Below are 16,510 nucleotides of genomic sequence, written 5' to 3'. Positions count from 1 at the left end.
TTATTGTTGAATTGTCTATTTCTACCCTCAATTCCATCAGCCTTTGCTCCACATATTGCAGGGCTCTCTTGTTTGGTGCATATATGTTTACAATTTTTATAATTTCCTTATGGATGGACACTTTTAGCATTTTAAAATGTTCCTCTTTGTCTCTAGTAAAAAAATGTTAAAGCTACTACATCTGATATTAATATAGCCACTCAAGCTTTCCTGTGGTTGGTATACACATGATATAACTCTTTTCATCCTTATGCTTTTAACCTATGGGAATCTGAATCTAATGCTGTCTCATATAGCCAGCATGTAGTTGGATGATGTTCTTTATTGACTATGACAGTCTCTGCCTTTTGATTGGATTGTTTAATCCATTCATACTTAATGTGGTTATTGATATAGTTAGACTTTGACTGTTTCCTTACTCTCTGTCTCCTTTATTTCTTTTGTTCCTCTCTTCTTTACTTCATTCTTTTGTATGAAGTGAATGTTTTCTAGTGTAACATTTTCCTTTAGTGATTCTTTAAATTTTTTGGGTTACTACTATAGTAGTTGCTCTAGGGCCTACCACACCTATCATAAAAAATCTGATTTAGAGTTCTACTAACTTCATTTCAATGTGATATAGAAATGATATTCCTAAATAGACCTATTCCCTCTCTGCCCTTTTGTGTTCTTGTTATACATATTAAATTTATATGTATTCCATGGGGCGCCTGGGTGGCTCAGACATTTAGTGTCTGCCTTCGGCTCAGGTCATGATCCCAGGGTCCTGGGATCGAGCCCCATGTTGGGCTCCCTGCTCCACGGGGAGCCTGCTTCTCCCTCTCCCACTCCCCCTGCTTGTGTTCCTGCTCTTGCTATCTCTCTCTCTGTCAAATAAATAAAATCTTAAAAAAAATTTATGTGTTCCAAACCAAATAGTAGTACATTGTTATAATTGCTGTTTTTATATAAAAAAACTGAGAATAGAAAGAGCAAGTATGTATTTACTGAATTGTTCTATTTATCTTATTTACCATTTCTGGTTTTTTTAATTGGTTCATGCAGTTTTGAGTTACAATCTGGTGTCGTTTGCTTACTCCAATATAACTCAGCTCCTACCTACCTCATTTATGTTGTTATTGTCAAATATATGACATTTGTGGCCCAACAATACATTGATATGCATGTTGTTTCATACAATTGTTTTTTAAATCCGTTAAGAGAAGAAAGAAGAAAATAATATGTATTCTGTGTTTTTGTTTTGTTTTGTTTTGTGTGTGTGTTTTGGGTAATTACATAGTTACCTTTAACAGTGCTCTTTTTTTCATGTGGATTAGAATTTTCATTTGGGTGTAATTCCTTTTAGACTGAAAAACCTTCTTTTAATATTTCTTATAAGATGGGTCTCCCAGAAGAAAATTTGCTCAGTTTTGGTTCCTGAGAATATTTTTATTTCACTCTCATTTTTGAAAGATAGTTTTGGTGGATATAGGATTCTGAGTTAAACACTATTTTTCTTTCAGCACTTTGACTATGTCATACCCCTGTCTTCTGGGTTCCATTGTTTCAGATGAGAAGTCAGCTGTTGTCCTATTTGGATTCCTTTGTATGTGACAAGTCATTTTCTCTTGTTGCTGTCAAGATTTTCTCTTTGTCTTTGTCTTTCAGCAGTTTTACTCTGATATATCTGGGTGTGGATTTCTTTGTATTTGTCCTGATTGGACTTTGCTGAACTTTGTGAATGTGTAGATTAATGTTTTTCAGCAATTGGGAAGTTTTCAGCCATTATTTCTTCTATTATTTCTGCTCTCTCCCCTTCTCTTTGATTGCCATTACATGTATGTTCTTGTGCTTAAAGGTGTCCTGGTTTTCTCTGAGGTTCTCTTCAATTTTCTCCATTCTATTTTCTCTGTTCTTTGGATTGCATAATCTCTATTATTCTGTCTTTAAGCTCACTAATTCTTTCTTTGCCAGTTAAGATCTGCTATTTGAGCCCCTCTAATGAATTTTTCATTTCATTTATTATACTTCTCAACTCCAGAATTTTTATTTGGTTCTTTTTTTTTTTAAAGATTTTATTTATTTATTTGAGAGAGAGAATGAGATAGAGAGAGCATGAGAGGGGGGAGGGTCAGAGGGAGAAGCAGACTCCCTGCTGAGCAGGGAGCCCGATGTGGGACTCGATCCCGGGACTCCAGGATCATGACCTGAGCCGAAGGCAGTCGCTTAACCAACTGAGCCACCCAGGCACCCCATATTTGGTTCTTTTTAATACTTTCCATGTCTATTGATATTGTCTATTTGATGAAACATTGTCTTCATAGCTCCCTTAAGTTCCTGAAGCATGGTTTCCTTTAGTTCTCTGAACATATTTATAATGGTTGCTTTGAAGTCTTTGTCTGTTGCATATGACCTAATGGTCCTCTTAGAAGCACTTTCTTCTTTCTTTATATTCTACGTAAAAATGTTCTTGTTTCTTTGGATGTCATAATTTTTTGTTGAAAACTGGACATTTTAGGTAATATGTTTTAGGAACTTTGGATTGCCCTTCCTCTTGGACTTATTTTTGCTATTTGTTTTGTGACTTGGCTAGACTATTTTAGTGAAGTCTGCTTTCCTTGCAGCATGAAGGCATTGCTGCTGCTCCTCTGGGGGCAGAGCCTTGAACACATACATAGTTCCCCTGGGATGGTGGTGGCTTGGTGGGGCTCTCTTTGAATCGTCTCTTTCTCTGAGTTCTGTTAGGCTGTCATCTTCATTTGGTGTTACTCTCCACCCCTTAGGTGCAACTGATCACCAATTGCTTGCTTTATAGTTTTCAACCTTTCCCTAGTTCTCTCTGTGCTTATGAACTAGATGGCCTGTGGTTTAGCTTATTGCTCCTAACCAAGAGGAACGGTTGTCCTCTTAATTTAAGCCACCTTAAGCTTAAACTTCTCCATGCTTTTTTTCAAACAATGTCAGTTCCTTTGTGGAGAGCTTTGGAGCTCTTTTCTTATGGGAAGCCTCTCCTCCTGGACAATGTCTCTGATCTACTACTGAGCCCCGAATAGGGCAGTAGACTCCGGTCTGCATGACTTGACTTTCTTATTCTGGAAACTCTCCCCTAATCTGGGGCAAGGGTGCTGAGGGCCCCAGTATTCTTGGCTGGCTGTACTTAGGGCAGAGCCTCTATCCTATGGGTGGGAGATGGTGGAGGAAGGGAGCTCCTGACCTCTCGGCCACACTCACCAGGAATTCCTCAACTTGGAACTGGACGGCATTAGAAATGCTGGTGGCCTGCCCTTCCTGGTGAGGGACATTAAGACTTGTTTGGGAGCTAAGGGGAAGCGGGGGGGGGGGGGGGCACCATCTTCTTGGCCTCACTTACCCAGAGTGGAGGGTAAGAAGCTGAGAGTGGAGAAGGAAATAAGGAATGGACCATGGCTCAAATATCAAAGATTCGTGCTGTTCTTACCAAGTTTCAGTATGGTTCCTTGAATAAACTTTTCTTCATTTTTTATATGCCCTCAGGACAACTTCCAGAGACTTTAAATAATTGTGTTTTTTTAAATAGCTATTACCAGATATTTTTTTCTGGTGAGTGAGTCCATGGAGCTCCTCATGCTGACATCACGCCATAACGTTTTAATGAACTGCCAAGTTGTTTTCGAGTGTTTGTACCATGTTGCATTCCTACTAGTCCCAGTTTCTCTGCAGGCTCAGTCCGTCTCTGGTCAGTCTTTTCAATTCTAGCCACTCTCATAAGTATGTAGTGGTATCTCCTCACGTGTTTAACTTCATTTTCTGATGGCTAATGGTGTTGTGCCTATTTGCCTTCCACATATGTTCATTGGTGCAGTGCCTGTTTAAAGCTTTTGCCCTCTTTTAAGTTGGATTCTTATTGAGTTTTGAGCATTCCTTATCTATTATGGCTATAAGTTCTTTATTAGATATATGCTTTGAAAAGTTTTTCTCCCAGTCTGTAGTTTGTCTTTTCATTCTCTTAAGAGTGCCTATTGCAAAGTGGATGTCTTTACTTTTGATGAAGTACAAGTTATCAGTTTGTTCTTTTATATGTGGCACTTCTGGGTTGTACCTAATAAATCTTTGCCTATCCCAAGATCATAAGGTTTCTCCTAAAAGTGTTATAGTTTGGGGCTCTACATTTAAGTATATGATCCCATTTTGAGTTTAATTATAGATATGAATTTTGGATGGAACTTCAATTTTTTTCCCTACTTATATCCAATTGTTGCACCATAATTTGTTGAAAAGACTATCCTGCCTTCCCTGACTTGACTTTGACCATTGTTAAAAGTTAGCTAACTATATTTATATATTTCTGAGAATTGATTTCTGGACATCAATATACCTTACAATCTTTGTGTCAATATCACATTGTTTTGATTACTATAGTTTTATGATAAATCATGTGATCAGCTAGTATTAGTCCTTTAACTTTGTTTTTATTTTTTAGAGAAGTTTGGCTTTGGGTCTTTTTTTTTTTAAGATATTTTTTATTTATTTGACAGAAAGAGAGCACAGGTAGGCAGAGGGGCAGGCAGAGGGAAAGGGAGAAGCAGGCTCTCTGCTGAGCAGGGAGCCCGATGCGGGGCTCGATCCCAGGACCCTGGGATCATGACCTGAGCCGAAGGCAGACGCTTAACCAACTGAGCCACCCAGGCGCCCTGGGTCTTTTTTTTTTTTTATATCTTCCATGTTTCTATTTAACTGTTTAAACATAAAGAATACAATTACAATAACTGCTTTAATATTCTTCTCTGCTAATGTTAATATGTTTCACTTTCAGTTTTTTAAATCTTTGAGAAGAAAATATATTTATGTTGAATTAATTTGAAAAAGTGAAAAATATTCCTAGAAATGGAATATGAGTCTATTATGTCCATATGTGGATTGAATGCAAGGATAAATACAAAGAAAGTCTCACTTTGTACTTGAAGTATCATAATAATTTAAATTCAATTTCATTCTAAGTTTCCTAACTTCAGAAAGTTAGTATTCACATATCATCTGGTCAGTTTTGGTTAATTAGTTTTTCTCCTCATTGTGGGTTGTATATTCCTGCTTCTTTTAATGCGTGGTAATTTTTTACTGGATCCCAGGCATTGTGAATTTTACCTTGTTGGGTACTGAATACTTTTGCATTTCTACAAATATTATTGTGCTTCATTCTGGAACACAGTTAAGTTACTTGGAAACACTTTGATGATTTGAAGTCTTGCTTTAAGATTTATTCGGTGGGGCCACAACAGCATTCCCTCTAGGGCAAATGACTCCCTACTGACAAGGCAAGATTTTCTTGTATTCTTTACAGTGCCCTATAAGTCATGAGAGTTTCCAATCTAGCCGATGGGCAGAAGCCCCCTTCCTGGTCTTGTGAGAGTACTGGGCATCATTGCCTCTAATCTTCTCAGGTGGCCCTTTGTCCATTCCTGAATAGCTTCTTCACATGCATATGCTGACCCATACTCTCCCTCTGCTACATCAGTGAAGGGAGCCCTCTGAAGTTCTTTCTCCGTGCAGGTCTCTACTCTTCTAGTATTCTACCTAATGACTCTAGTATTCTACCTAATGACATCTGGTCTCCCCAGTCTCAGCTCCGTCTCTCAGACCACTATACTCTATCTTTTCCCTCTCCCTGCATCATGACCTGGAAACTATCAAAGGCAGTAAACTGGAGTAATCACAGGGCTCATCTCCTTTGTTTCCTGGCTCTTAGAGATCAATCACTTTCCTTCATTGTCTGATGTTCAGTGTCTTATGTCTTGAAAAACCATTGTTTCATACATGTTATTTATTTTTTGGTTGTTTCATGTGGGAAGGTAAATCTAGACTGTTACTCTCTCTTGGCCAGAAGTAGAAGTCTTTTCATTATTTAATTTCATAAGTTAAATCTCATAAATATTATTACTTTGCGGAGGCATGGAGGGTGGACTGGAAGGCTGGAGTTTGAAGGGGCTGGATCAGACTCAGAGATGACTGTGGAGGCAAGCAAGAAGAGAGAGACCAGGAGGTCTCCACTCAGGCACATTGGGATTTGACTCATGATTCCTGGTCCAGGAAGGTCTCTGCTTTTGCAGCCACTGCCCTAGTCTTGTGGCTCAGGGTGGTTGGAGATTTGGCAGGAAGGGTTCTGCATGGGGGTATGGCTACCTCATCTCTGGGATGAAGGACCCATTTCTGGCCCCTTTGGTATCTGAACAAAGCTCTGTCCTGGGCATATCTTCTCCCAGATATCTTTCTATTTCCTCACCTATGGTAGGCAGGAACATCTTAAGGCCTGGCATATGGTGTGGCCTCAGCCAGGTGTTAAGAGTACACTTCAGCTCTCACCTAAGGCTGCCAGCACTATCTTGGTGACTGGCAATGAATCTTCATATAAAAATACAGTTGTTCTGGACCTATTTGTTAAAAGGGCCTTCTTTCTCCATTGAATTTCTTCGGAGCTCTTGTCAAAAATCAGTTAACTCTGTAAGAATGGATTTATTTCTGGACTATTTCTATTCCATTGATTAGTTTGTCCATCCTTTTGCCAATACCATAATGAGTCCTGAAATTAAATAGTGTAAGTCCACCAATCTTTCCCTTCTTTCTGAGATGGCTTTGGATATTCTAGGTACGTCACATTTCTACATAAATTTTAGAATAAACTTGTCAATTTCTAAGAAAAGAGCTACTGAGATTTTGATTGGGATTGCATTAAATCTATAGATCAGTTTGGGAATCAACATCTTAGCAATGTTGTCTTTCAACCCAAGAGCATGGTATGTATCCACATTTATTTAGATTTCTCTTAGCAATGTTGTGTACTTTTCGGTGTACAGGTCCAGCACAACTTTGGCTAAGTTTTCTCCTAGTCCTTATACATTTCTGATGCTACATAGTACTGATTTTTTTTAAGAATCATATTCTAATTGTTCATTTCTATTACATGGAAATATAATTGATTTTTGTATTATCTTGTATTATGAAATCTTGCCTAATTCATTTATTATTTCCAGTAGATTTTTTGGAGGGGGTAAATTCCTTAGAATTTTCTATGTATACAATGTGTCATCTTTAAAATATATTTTTGTTTCTTACTTACCAATCTGTATGCATTTGATTTCTATTTTATTACCTCATTGCATTGGCTATAATCTCAAGTACAATGTTAAATAGAAGGATGAGAGCAGACATCCCTATCCTCTTTTCAATCTAAAGCAAAGCACGCAATCTTTCACCATTACATGCAATGCTAATTGCTGGTTTCATATAGATATCCTTCATCAGGTTGAGGAAGTTTCCTTCTGTTCCTAGAATTTGCTTAGAGTTTTGTTTTCACCCCACATCATGGGATTTAGACAGGTATTGAATTTTTCAAAATTTTTTTTGCATTTATTGAAGTGATAATATATTTTTCCTTCATTGTTAATGTAAAATGTACTGATTTTTAAAATATTAAAGCAACTTTGCATTTCTGGTATTAACATGTCTGCACTTGCATGCATATGCACACACACACACTTTTTTCCCCCTGCAATTGATGTGCTAATATTTGTTAAGAATTTTGTGTCTATATTATTAAAGAATATTGGTCTGTAACTTTCTTATAATGTCTTTTTCTAGTTTTGTTATTAAGGTTATGATTGCCTCATAGAATGGTTAGAAAGTTTTTCCTCCTGTATTTTCTGAAAAAAATTAGTCTAAGATTGGTATTATTTCTTCTTTAAATATTTGATATAATTCACTAGTGAAGCCATCTGAGCCTAGACTTTTCTTTGTGGGGAAAATTCAAAGTTTTAGTAAGTGTAGGGCTATACATGTGTACTGTGAGTGTGTGTGTGTGTGTACATGCACACATGTGAATTATGGAGTTTTGTGCCTTTTAAGGAATTTGTCCATTTTATCTAAGTTATCAAATCTATTGGCATAAAGTTGTCCATAACATTCCTTTATTATTGTTTTACTGTCTTCAGGATCTGTAATCACATCTCCTTTTTCATCCTTAATAACAGCAACTTGTATTTTCTCTTTTTTCTTTTTTCTTTTTTTAAGATTTTATTTATTTACTTGACAGAGACACAGTGAGATAGGGAACACAAGCAGGGGGAACGGGAGAGGGAGAAGCAGGCTTCCCGCCGAGTAGGGAGCCTAATGCGGGGCTCAATCCCAGGACCCTGGGACCATGACCTGAGCTGAAGGCAGACACTTAACGACTGAGCCACCTGGGCGCCCCTTTTTTCTTTTTCTTTAATTGAGCTAGCTAGGGGTTTTGTCAATGTTATTGATCTTCAGATAACCAACTTTATATTTTCTTGATTGTTTTCTATTGTTTGTTCATTTTCTACTTTATTGATTTCTGTTCTTTATTATTTCCCTCTATTTTGATTTTAATATGTTCTTTTTTAAATTCTGAAGGTAGAATTTAGATAATTCATTGTAGGCATTTCTTCTGTAGGCATTTAAGCTGTAAATTTCTTCTTAAGCACAGCTTTTGCTTCCTTCCACAGATTTTGATATGTTTTGTTTTAATTTTCACTACTTCACAATATTTTCTGATTTCCTTTGTGATCTCTTCTTTGACCTATGGATTATTTAGATGTGTGTTACTTTTAAAGATTTGAGGATTTTCTCATTAACTTCCTATGGATTTCTTAATCTCTACTAGTAGCTAGAGAACATACTCTATTATTGCAGTGCTTTTTAATTGAGCATGACTCATTTTGCTGAATTTCCATGTGCATTTTAAAAATGTGTATTCTTGGGTGCCTGGGTGGCTCAGTCATTAAGTATCTGCCTTTGGCTCAGGTCATGATCCCAGGGTTCTGGGATCGAGCTCCACATCGGGCTCCCTGATCAGCGGGAAGCCTGCTTCTCCCTCTCCCACTCCTCCTGCTCGTGTTCTCTCTCTCTCTCTCTCTGTGTCTCTGTCAAATATATAAAATCTTAAAAAAAAATGTATTCTTCAGTATTGTTTTATGGATTTCAGTTAGGTTAATGTGGTGTTCAGATCGTCCATATCCTTATTGGATTGTCTATTTTTTATCAGTTAGAAAGGAAGTTCAAATCTGTGTCTGTGGATGTGTCTATTTCTTTAGTTCTCAGTTTTTTGCTTCTCTGCATTTTGAACATCTGTTATTAGGTGCATTAATGTTTAGAATGGCTGTATCTTCCTGAAGAATCCACTTTTATCATTATGAATCAATTCTCTTCCTCTAGTGATACTTCAATGTCCTTTCTATTTTCCCACATATTTGTCATTTTTGGCACTCCTCACTGCTTCATGTAAGTAAGCTTGCATCTGCTATTATTCCTTTTCAATCTGAAGAACTTCCTTTAACATTTGCATTTTAAATCTGCCTGAAGATGAATTATCTCAGCTTTTGTTTGCATGAAATATCCTTATTTTCCCTTTATTTTTAAGGAGTGATTTTGCTGGCTATAGAATTCTAGATTGAATTTTTTGGTAACCCTTCAAAGGTGTCGAGATGTTATTTTTCTTGAGAGAGTGTTGACTGGTTTTCTGACAGGCAGTTAGTTTACTGGCAGATGAAATTGATCCTGTTGAGGTTTGCAGGTAAGTGTTTTAGGGTGGGTCCAGAGAAGCCCCTCACAATGGCGAAGCAGAACACCAGTGTCCTTGAGCCCTGTGCAACCTCCTGGATCCCCATCCAGCTCTCAGCCGCCCACTAGCTGTTCTCTGCTAAACCTAGCGGAGCACAGCCCTGGGCATTCGCAGCCAGTATTCTGCTGACTCAGAGGTGCCGTATGCAGGATTCTACCCAGTGTGTCTCTGCACAGCTTCCTTGTTTCCACACCGTGCCTTGCAGTTTACCTCAGTAGAGTCTTGAGCACCAGTCTCTTCCCTCTTCCCAGTGAGCTGTCTGTTTAGGTTCTATATCCCCGTGCCACGGGGGGGTGAGTGCGTCAGGCACAAAGCCAGAATGTGGAGCTCACCTTGCATGTTTTTCTTCTCTTGAAAATCACAGCTCTGCTTTCTCTGATGCCTAGTACTTGAAACAGCTGCTTCATATATACTTTATCTAGTTTTATAGTTGCTTGTGGGAGAGGGTAAATCTTACACTCAGTACTTCATGACTGGAGCTGGGGGTTAAGACTTCCTCTTTATTGTTCACCTTTTTTATATATAAATTCTTTTTAAGATTTTGACAGAAAGCGAGCGAGGGAGAGAGTAGCAGAGGCAGAGGGAGAAGCAGGCTTCCCACTGAGCAGGGAGCCTGATGCGGGGCTCGATCCCAGGACCCCGGGATCATGACCTGAGCCAAAGGCAGACATTTAACCAACTGAGCCACCCAGGGGCCCTTTTATTGTTCATCTTTTGTATTTGAGCTATTTTTTTTTTTACCTGTGCATGTATTTATATCAATTTTTAAAATGATGGCATAAAAGATCCTAGTGTGGCAGTGCTCATTTTACTCGTTGGCTTACAGACCGCTTGCCTAACAGTGATTACACAGGTTGCCTTGAACCCCTGGTCTTCACTGGGGGTTCGGGGGTTGGGAATGAGCTAGCCTTCCGTATGAAAGCTGGTTCAGCCACTGACTAGTTCTCTGGCCTCAAGTAAGCCACTTGGTCTCTCTAATCTCCAGTTTCTTCCGGGAAAAATATAGAGGATAATCCCTCCCTCATAAGGTAGCTTTGAGAAGAAGTCATCCCTCTGAAGTGCCTACCACAGTCCAGGCTATAGTGTAGGTGTTTGGTGAGTCTTGTTTCTTTCCTTTCTTCTTCCTCGCCCAGTGCTTGAGCAGGGGAGAGCCTGGTCTAAGCCTGGAGCTTTTCCTTTCTCTCTTTGCAATTTTCATCTTGACAGAGTGAGTGTAGGAAAGTATCCAGGCAATTGGGAAGCCAGTGCAGCCAAGTCCTGCAGGGAACTCCCTGGGTGGATGGATGATGGATGAGTGAATGATGGATGGATGAGTACATGGGTGGATTATGGATGGGTGGGTGGGTGGGTGAGTGGGTGGATGGGTGGGTGAGTGGGTGGGTGGGTGGGTGGATGGGATGGGTGGGTGGGTGGATGGGTGGGTGGTGGGTGGGTGGATGGGTGGATGGATGGGTGGGTGAGTGGGTGGATGGGTGGGTGGGTGGGTGGATGGATGGGTGGGTGGGTGGATGGATGGGTGGGTGGGTGGGTGGATGGATGGGTGGGTGAGTGGGTGGGTGGGTGGATGGATGGGTGGGTGAGTGGGTGGGTGGGTGGGTGGATGGGTGGTGGGTGGATGGATGGGTGGGTGAGTGGGTGGGTGGGTGGGTGGATGGGTGGGTGGTGGGTGGATGGATGGATGGGTGGTGGGTGGATGGATGGGTGGTGGGTGGATGGGTGGGTGGGTGGATGGGTGGGTGGGTGGATGGATGGGTGGTGGGTGGATGGATGGGTGGGTGGGTGGGTGGATGGATGGGTGGGTGGGTGGATGGATGGGTGGTGGGTGGATGGATGGGTGGGTGGGTGGGTGGGTGAGTGGGTGGGTAAATATCAGAATTAATGTTTACCCTATTTGCCTCTCTAGGGTCTTAGCTCTGAAGGCAGGGCCATACCTCCTTTATCTTGCGTCTTTGTACAGGAATGAATTTGTTCTACTTATGTCTTTACCACCTGGAAGCTGAGGACACAGGCTGCAGCTATCAGATTTTGTTCTGTACCCCACAGGGTGTGCATCAGACCCTTCAATGACTCCCTAGAAAAAAAATCCCAGCTCCTTACCCTGCCCACAGGCCTCATGACCTCACCACCCCCCTGGAGCCCTCACGCCCGCACCCAGACACATGGGCCTCCTTACCACCCCACAGCTGTGCTTAGCCCAGGTCTGCTTTAGGACAGCTGAGCACACAGGCTTGGTAATCCTGGTCATTTCAGATAGTGAACACTTCTGCAAGCAAAGCAAGACAGGGTTAGGGGGCAGAGGGGTAGGGCAGGAGGGGCTTCCAGCAACCTCAGCCCCAGGTTAGGCCCCTCCTTCTCTCCAGGGCAGGGGGCCTCTCCTGCGGGACCCAGCGCAGCACCCAGGGCTGGAGATGCCCCGGCTCCCAGGAAGAAAGGGGAGTGAGGGCGGCAAGAGCGTGCGGGCCGGCCATGGGCTGAAGGAGCAGGACTTCACACACTTACTTGCCTACGCTTGTGTCAGACACTGCTCTGGGCCTGGGGGGTAAAGCAGTGAACAAACGAGACTGCCTTAGGCGCAGTTTCACTTTGGGGCTGGGGTGGGGGGAGACAGAAGATAGCGGACCCCGTAAGTATACAGCGTGAGGTGAGGGAAGGACAGGGCGGGCGGGGAAGAAAACAAAATGCGGCGGCAGCCAGTGCCCTCCGCATGGAGAAGGACCAGCCCTGCAGTCCCTGGGCAGAGAAGGAGCATGTGCAAAGACCCTGGGGCAGGGACGGGAGGCGGCTGGAGCGCGGCAGTCCGGGGAGCGACCGGAGGCGCGGCTTGGCAAGCCCCGTGTTTAAGAACACGGACTCCGTGGCCAAACTTGGAAAACGGGGTATTTCCTATCAAGAGCTAGATTCCCAGCTTCTAAACGTTGACATTGCTGGTGCCATCAGCCCACTGGCTGGCGCGGAGAAGCGGCGCCCCCCACACTGGGCACCGGTCTCCCTCCTCCCCCGCCTGGGCCTGCAGTAAGGGGTGGGCTCTGCCCATCCAGGCCCTGCACCCCTGCCCCTCGTGGCACCTGTGCTCTCACTGCTCCTGCCAGCTCCAGCCTCTCCTCCGCTCCCACCTTCCAGCCGCGGCCTCTCCTCCGGCTCGGCTCGGCTCGGCTCGGCTCGGCTCGGTTCCGCTCGGCTCGGCTCGGCTCGGTTCCGCTCGGCTCGGCTCCGCTCCGCTCGGCTCGGCTCGGTTCCGCTCGGCTCGGCTCGGTTCCGCTCGGCTCGGCTCCGCTCCGCTCGGCTCGGCTCGGTTCCGCTCGGCTCGGCTCGGCTCCGCTCGGCTCGGCTCCGCTCGGCTCGGCTCCGCTCGGCTCCGCTCGGCTCGGCTCCGCTCGGCTCCGCTCGGCTCGGCTCGGTTCCGCTCCGCTCGGCTCCGCTCGGCTCCGCTCGGCTCCGCTCGGCTCCGCTCGGCTCGGCTCCGCTCGGCTCCGCTCCGCTCGGCTCCGCTCGGCTCGGCTCCGCTCGGCTCCGCTCGGCTCGGCTCCGCTCGGCTCCGCTCGGCTCGGCTCGCAGCTAAGCCTGGCTCGCAGCTAAACTCGGCTCGGCTCGGCTCGGCTCGGCTCGGCTCTGTTCGGCTCCGCTTGGCTCGGCGGCTCGGCTCCCCTCCGCTCGGCTCGGCTCGGCTCGGCTCGGCTCGGCTCGGCTCGGCTCTGTTCGGCTCCGCTTGGCTCGGCGGCTCGGCTCCCCTCCGCTCGGCTCGCCTCGGCTCCGCTCGGCTCAGGCCTGGGGGTCTGCAGGCTCCTCCTCCCTGGAGGTGCCCCGGCCAGCCCGGCCCAGGGGTGACCGCCCCAGGGCACTGGGGGCCGCATCCTGTCCCGCAGCTTGCCCCCTCCCCACCCTGGGAAAGGACTGGCCTCCCTCCCGCAGGATGGGCTCACGCCCCCGGGCGCCCTCACCGACTCCCGCCCCACCCCGCCGCCGTGGCTTCTGAAATCCCGCCATCCCTTGCCTCCTCAGCGGGCGCCCCCGTGACCTGCCAGAGGGGCGGCTCGGCAGGCCTTGGGGAGATGCCCCCTCGCTCCGAGCCATGTTGAGGCGTTGGAGGTTTGGACCGGGAGGGACGAAACCTGGCTAAGGGCGAGAATGGGGTGTGGGGACCGACAGGGTGGGGGCGGGGAGAAGGCAGGTTCCCAGTTCCCGTCAGCGGGGTCAGCGGAGGGAGAGAGGGGCGTCGGGGGTCAGCGGAGGGAGAGAGGGGCGTCGGGGGTCAGCGGGGTCAGCGGAGGGAGAGAGGGGCGTCTGGGGTCATTGGGGTCAGCGGAGGGAGAGGGGCGTCTGGGGGTCAGCGGAGGGAGAGAGGGGCGTCGGGGGTCAGCGGGGTCAGCGGAGGGAGAGAGGGGCGTCGGGGGTCAGCGGGGTCAGCGGAGGGAGAGAGGGGCGTCTGGGGGTCAGCGGGGTCAGCGGAGGGAGAGAGGGGCGTCGGGGGTCAGCGGAGGGAGAGAGGGGCGTCGGGGGTCAGCGGGGTCAGCGGAGGGAGAGAGGGGCGTCGGGGGTCAGCGGAGGGAGAGAGGGGCGTCGGGGGTCAGCGGAGGGAGAGAGGGGCGTCTGGGGGTCAGCGGGGTCAGTGGAGGGAGAGAGGGGTGTCTGGGGGTCAGCGGGGTCAGCGGACGGAGGGGCGTCTGGGGGTCAGTGGGGTCAGCGGAGGGAGAGAGGGGCGTCTGGGGGTCAGCGGGGTCAGCGGAGGGAGAGAGGGGCGTCGGGGGTCAGCGGAGGGAGAGAGGGGCGTCTGGGGGTCAGCGGGGTCAGCGGAGGGAGAGAGGGGCGTCGGGGGTCAGCGGGGTCAGCGGAGGGAGAGAGGGGCGTCTGGGGGTCAGCGGGGTCAGCGGAGGGAGAGAGGGGCGTCTGGGGGTCAGCGGGGTCAGCGGAGGGAGAGAGGGGCGTCGGGGGTCAGCGGAGGGAGAGGGGCGTCTGGGGGTCAGCGGGGTCAGCGGAGGGAGAGAGGGGCGTCGGGGGTCAGCGGGGTCAGCGGAGGGAGAGAGGGGCGTCGGGGGTCAGCGGAGGGAGAGGGGCGTCTGGGGGTCAGCGGGGTCAGCGGAGGGAGAGAGGGGCGTCTGGGGGTCAGCGGGGTCAGCGGAGGGAGAGAGGGGCGTCGGGGGTCAGCGGGGTCAGCGGAGGGAGAGAGGGGCGTCTGGGGGTCAGCGGGGTCAGCGGAGGGAGAGAGGGGCGTCGGGGGTCAGCGGAGTCAGCGGAGGGAGAGAGGGGCGTCGGGGGTCAGCGGAGGGAGAGAGGGGCGTCTGGGGGTCAGCGGGGTCAGCGGAGGGAGAGAGGGGCGTCGGGGGTCAGCAGAGGGAGAGGGGCATCTGGGGGTCAGCGGGGTCAGCGGAGGGAGAGAGGGGCGTCTGGGGGTCAGCGGGGTCAGCGGAGGGAGAGAGGGGCGTCGGGGGTCAGCAGAGGGAGAGGGGCATCTGGGGGTCAGCGGGGTCAGCGGAGGGAGAGAGGGGCGTCTGGGGGTCAGCGGGGTCAGCGGAGGGAGAGAGGGGCGTCGGGGGTCAGCGGGGTCAGCGGAGGGAGAGAGGGGCGTCGGGGGTCAGCGGAGGGAGAGGGGCGTCTGGGGGTCAGCGGAGGGAGAGAGGGGCGTCGGGGGTCAGCGGAGGGAGAGGGGCGTCTGGGGGTCAGCGGGGTCAGCGGAGGGAGAGAGGGGCGTCTGGGGGTCAGCGGGGTCAGCGGAGGGAGGGAGGGGCGTCGGGGGTCAGCGGAGGGAGAGGGGCGTCTGGGGGTCAGCGGGGTCAGCGGAGGGAGAGAGGGGCGTCTGGGGGTCAGCGGGGTCAGCGGAGGGAGAGAGGGGCATCGGGGGTCAGCGGGGTCAGCGGAGGGAGAGGGGCGTCGGGGGTCAGCGGAGGGAGAGGGGCGTCTGGGGGTCAGCGGGGTCAGCGGAGGGAGAGAGGGGCGTCTGGGGGTCAGCGGGGTCAGCGGAGGGAGAGAGGGGCGTCGGGGGTCAGCGGAGGGAGAGGGGCGTCTGGGGGTCAGCGGGGTCAGCGGAGGGAGAGAGGGGCGTCTGGGGGTCAGCGGGGTCAGCGGAGGGAGAGAGGGGCGTCGGGGGTCAGCGGAGGGAGAGAGGGGCGTCGGGGGTCAGCGGAGGGAGAGGGGCGTCTGGGGGTCAGCGGGGTCAGCGGAGGGAGAGAGGGGCGTCTGGGGGTCAGCGGGGTCAGCGGAGGGAGAGAGGGGCGTCGGGGGTCAGCGGAGGGAGAGAGGGGCGTCGGGGGTCAGCGGGGTCAGCGGAGGGAGAGGGGCGTCTGGGGGTCAGCGGAGGGAGAGAGGGGCGTCTGGGGGTCAGCGGGGTCAGCGGAGGGAGAGAGGGGCGTCGGGGGTCAGCGGGGTCAGCGGAGGGAGAGAGGGGCGTCGGGGGTCAGCGGAGGGAGAGGGGCGTCTGGGGGTCAGCGGGGTCAGCGGAGGGAGAGAGGGGCGTCTGGGGGTCAGCGGGGTCAGCGGAGGGAGAGAGGGGCGTCGGGGGTCAGCGGAGGGAGAGAGGGGCGTCGGGGGTCAGCGGAGGGAGAGAGGGGCGTCTGGGGGTCAGCGGGGTCAGTGGAGGGAGAGAGGGGTGTCTGGGGGTCAGCGGGGTCAGCGGAGGGAGGGGCGTCTGGGGGTCAGTGGGGTCAGCGGAGGGAGAGAGGGGCGTCTGGGGGTCAGCGGGGTCAGCGGAGGGAGAGAGGGGCGTCGGGGGTCAGCGGGGTCAGCGGAGGGAGAGAGGGGCGTCGGGGGTCAGCGGGGTCAGCGGAGGGAGAGAGGGGCGTCGGGGGTCAGCGGGGTCAGCGGAGGGAGAGAGGGGCGTCGGGGGTCAGCGGAGGGAGAGAGGGGCGTCGGGGGTCAGCGGGGTCAGCGGAGGGAGAGAGGGGCGTCGGGGGGTCAGCGGGGTCAGCGGAGGGAGAGAGGGGCGTCTGG

Source organism: Zalophus californianus, chromosome 13 (genome assembly GCF_009762305.2).
Source record: "Zalophus californianus isolate mZalCal1 chromosome 13, mZalCal1.pri.v2, whole genome shotgun sequence".
Lineage (NCBI taxonomy): Eukaryota > Metazoa > Chordata > Mammalia > Carnivora > Otariidae > Zalophus > Zalophus californianus.
Note: the sequence above shows the minus strand (reverse complement) of the source record.